This window comes from Haliotis asinina, chromosome 6 (genome assembly GCF_037392515.1).
Source record: "Haliotis asinina isolate JCU_RB_2024 chromosome 6, JCU_Hal_asi_v2, whole genome shotgun sequence".
NCBI lineage: Eukaryota > Metazoa > Mollusca > Gastropoda > Lepetellida > Haliotidae > Haliotis > Haliotis asinina.
In genome coordinates this window covers 24,960,997-24,966,256 of record NC_090285.1, presented here as the reverse complement: position 1 = coordinate 24,966,256, position 5,260 = coordinate 24,960,997, and positions in this window count along the sequence as shown.

Below are 5,260 nucleotides of genomic sequence, written 5' to 3'. Positions count from 1 at the left end.
AATTTTAAATTCCTAACATGGAATATAGAGGGTTTTCTGTCAAAGGTCGACAACCCCGATTTTATTGCTTATATACATAACTTTGAGTTTATCTGCCTAGTGGAAACATTTCTCGATAATTTAACAGCAATAACCCAGTTCTCTGCTTACGACTTGTACATATCCAAAGCTCATAGAATAGCAAAGGCTGGAAGATTATCTGGCGGAGTGATCGTTTTGTTGAAAAGCACTCTAGCTAGTAAATGCCAACACATTTCCCTAGATATTGACAGTGTTGTCTGTATCAAACTAGATAAAAGTACAGTTGGCAACAATAAAGATGTCCTTGTATTTGCAACATATGTACCTCCTATCGACTCAACGTTTTATGTTGCAGCCGACGGCACAACCGCTATCGATGATATTGACCAGTGGCTGATAGACCATTCAGACCACGGATGTGACGTCATCATTTGCGGAGATTTGAACGCTCGTGTAGGTGTCCATAACAACCCACCAGACACACTTGACCTTCACGGTCTAGACGAAGCTGCATTCCCGGAGGAACCCTCAGTGCCTGTAAATGAAAGACATTCATGCGACAGTGCTGTAAACACCTTTGGTCGTAAACTGATTGACTTTTGCTTTTCTCATAATTTGTATATCTGTAACGGCAGAACGCCAAGTGACAATACAGGAGAATTTACTTATATATCCCAACAAGGTTGTAGCGTAGTTGACTACTTTATTGGTACTGCTGATTTATTCTATATCCAACATGATGTTGTAGTAGATTCTACAGTTGAATCTAAACATATGCCCGTGATTCTCAGTGTCGACTCTGTAGCAGCTTCTACTCGTAAACTTGCGAATGCTATATCTTTTAAGCCTATGCCACATGCCGAAGGCAGTTTTACTTTCAAGTGGAATGATAACAAGGCATCGGAATTTTTAATTTCCCTTAGTAACTCATGTCCCTCACTTCAAGATATGGTGGATGAAGTTGACGGTAACCTTAACAACAGTTTAGATATGTTTGTGAAAGCAGTTCATTCCGCATCTGAATGTATGAAAAAATCCCTTAAAAGTGGGTCAGTTGGCGATAACACAGGATTTTATACTCTGAAATGTAAAAAAGCTAAGCAAGAAGCACGACAGCATTTGAGACGATTTAGACATCACAAATCATGTGAAAATAAACGTGCCTACTGCAAGATGAGAAACAAATATACACATGTTTGTCGAATATCAAAGCATGATTACCAGAACAGAAAAAGAGATATTCTTAAAAATATTGTTAATAATTCCTATAGATTTTGGAAGGAGTTAAGGAATATTTCCAGACGTGATAACAGAAACTGTAATATTGAACTTGATAGCTGGTTGAATCATTTTAAGAATGTATTCCAAAGGATAGATCTACTTGCCGCTAATAATGATACATCCGTCCAAGATGACAATCTACTTGAAGATCTTGATTTAGACATTCTTGAAGCACCCATAACTAATAAAGAAATTCCCGATGCACTCCAGCACTTAAAGAATGGTAAATCCCCAGGTAATTATCATATCAAAATTGAAATGTTAAAATGTTCAGAAGCCGTTATTATCCCGTTCTTGGGCAAATTATTTAACAAGTTGTTCAATGATGCTTTATTTCCTGACCAGTGGTCAAAGGCAATTACCATCCCTCTACATAAAAAGGGTAATAGAGACAATCCTGACAGCTATAGAGGGATATCTATACTCCGCACTTTGAGTAAAATTTACACATGTATACTTAATGCAAGATTGACAAATTGGGCTACCCTAAGAGACAAATTGACAGAAACTCAGGCTGGCTTTAGAAACGAAAGAAAGATTGAAAATGTAAATTTAACTGCATGTAAGAAGTTCCTAAATGTTGGTCCCCAGACACCAAATGTGATTGTTTATGATGAATGTGGACGTTACCCACTGTATACAAATGCACAGTGTCGTTTCATAAAATACTGGCTTAAACTGGTAAATATGCATCAACAAAGAATCCAAAAAAGCTTATGATATGTTAATGTGGTTATGTTAACTATGTTTCATATGTGCGTAATTTATTGTTTTCATATGGCTTTGGTTATGTTTGGTTACTTCAAGGTGTTGGTAACGAATCCCAGTTTTTTCAAATGTTCAAAAGAGTCGCAGTTGACATGTATATACAGACATGGAATAGTACCATGGAAGAAAGTTGAAGGTATAAGCTATACTGACAATACAAAAGCCTATTAGAGCCGGAAAAATATTTGACTATGCTAACAAATAAAAAATACAGAAATATTCTTACTAGGATCAGAGCGGGCATTCTAAAACTAAAGGCTAATGAGGGACGGTGGTTGGGAGTTGATTCTAATCAACGCATTTGTTCTATATGTAATAAGGGAATAGAAGATTAATTTCACTTTATACTTACATGTAAATGCTACAATAATCTAAATCTAAATCTGTTATGTACCACAAATGTATAATCACAATCCGTCTACCTATAAATTCAAGCAATTACTGTCTTCCACATCATCTGAGGTATTGAATAGTCTTTGTAAATATTTATGTTTGAGCTTTGAGCTACGTCAGCGGTTGGTTAATGGATAGCACATTTGTATCCCATGGTGCCTCTTCTGTTGTCATAAGCGTGTTTACAGTGTACGTGTGTATCATTCAACATATATATGTATGTATCTGTATAACTGTATATGGGCCGATGGCCTTCATACGAAATAAAAGTCTTGACTTGACTTTGGATTGTTATAGGGTTGAATCTGATAGTGGTCTAGTTACTGATGCATACGTTTCAGTTAGTTCTGGAGATTGTACAAGTTTTTTAGCTTCTGCAAAACTGACGTTTCTAGTAAATTTAATTTTGTTAATCTCCATCTGCTTTTTCCACATCGGGCACTCCTTGGAGGACGACGAATGTGCTCCAAAGCAGTTGGCACACTTTCTAAAACTGCTCTCACAATCTTCCGTCACATGCGTCTTCTCACTGCAGTGAGCGCATGTGACAGACAAAGTACAGGCGTTCACACCGTGGCCAAACTTCTGACATTTGAAACACCTGAGAGGGCTGGGAATGTATGTTTCAACCCCGATATTGCAGTAACCAGCCTTTATGGATTGGGGAGCAGTTGGAGAAGAAAACGGAAAGAGATAGGTATTTCTTTGATGGAGTTTTTACGGGTGGTAAATCGTTTGACAAATGTGACACCTTGGTCTTTCATTTCGGTGGCTATAGCCAGTTCACTCATGTCAGAGAACAATCGATCCCGATCTCTTACAATACCTTTACTTGTGTTAAGAGTTCGGTGTGCAGAAACGGACACAGGTGTACCAACAAATGATTCAATGGAAAGGAGGTTGGATGTTTGTGTCGTTTGCTACATTCAATTAACAAAGCAACCGTACGCAAGCATCTAATGTTTTTCACGTCTCCTGCAATGCCTTGAATGCCTTTAGAAACCGCAAAGGGATTTAATTTCAATGGTGTTTTATCAATAGTTTCAATCACTAGAAACCGTGGCCAGTAATCAATAGATTGTGAAGGTCGCTGTTCATCATCGTTTTCAAGTGGACGTTGAGTTGCTGTTTTTTTAGGAAGTTTCGTAAGCCATGGTGAATGAGTAATTTTTTATCATCCGAGCTCCCCACTCACCACGGAGTATCACAAGGACAATGCTAAAAACAAGCGGATCTCCAGCTTGAAGCACCAAGGATACCTGGATGATATACTCCAGCAGAAAAATTAAAGAATTATTCCACCAGATTGGCCCACGGGTGCCCCCTGATGATCTGAATTTCAGGCACAGCACTATCCAGGACATATATTTTCTAGTTTCTCCTAATTTTACATGAAACCGGTTTTTCCTTGGTTTGTTGTTCTTAGTATTAGAAGACTTTTCTCTGGAACCGTGTGAAGCTCCTCCAAGGTTTGGGCGGCAGCATAAACACAACGATTTACTTCATGTAATGAACAGTCCACAGAAAGTTTCATAGAAATAATGTCATTTAATAAATCAATTTCAGTTTGGGGAAAAGATTGACTGGTATGTTTGATTGGCCTCCGTTTTTCGAAAAGGTATAGCAGATATTTCATCATAAAGAGTGTGCAACAAAATATACACAGGGTTTTCTGAAAGAGAAAGAGGAAGAGTGAGTGTCCAAAATTTGGGGCCAATTGGCTCTACGCCGGAAGGGTTTGTTTAGGACGTTCACAAACAAGTTTTGGATCTGCTGGCACTTGAGCATCCTGCTCATGCAAAGGTTCCTGACGGGCACCAGTTGTGTGTTGAACTGGCTCACCCGGCGTAAGATGTTTAAGCCGCCGGAGTTTTTTGCTTCGTCAGGTAAGCATACATAGGCATGGCATTGCCCAAATGCAGCTTAAGCGACTTGCCATTTATGTGTGGACTATCAGGCCATGATGTCGCTTTTGCACACTCTAGTAGCGTGGATTTGAGATGGTTTGAACAAGATATTCTTGGTCGGGCTCTGTGCCCTTCCCCGGGGCAAGTCCCATTTCCAGTATGGTCTGTGTCATTATTCGATGTCATGGATTACATACACGTATCAATGGCATTAAATATCACCATTGACCAAGTATTTGATGTGTTAAAGCTGTCAACGGTGAAGTTCTACTTGGACATGAAACAGAAAGGGAACACTGGTGGAAAATCAGAAGATTCTGGTCAACATAATTCACAAGAGACTGTACCAAAGACTTTATCTGTCACTGCGTCTTCCCCTTATGGACATGTTTAGTGGACGTAGATATTACACAACACTTTTATGGAAATTCGACATAAGTGTGAATTTTTTGAATTTTTTCCAATATTGTATAACATCGAGTACAGCACAGATTACAGTGATTATTTAATGGTTTCCTTGTAAAGCTACATGGCTTTAACATCACTTTCAAAGTTTTTAGAAATAACAACACAGTAATATATGAACTTGTTTGTTCAATGCGTCAGAGAATATTTACACTCTGTCCAAGTAATCGATTCTCTTCCACATTATCTAGTAATCGGTAGTAAAAGAAATGGTTTGTGTCATCCGGTACGACAGCAAGCTTTCAACTAAGTTTTGAAGTCAGTACAAGCACAGGATGACGAAGAATGTAAAATTGTATTTCAATTGTATCAACACGTAGAATTAAGAACAACCAAACAACTAAGCTGAAGAAAAAACTTGCAGTTTACTTTGTGCACCAGCTGATGGTACGTAGTCAGTGCCGATGCCATTGTCAAATGGGGTC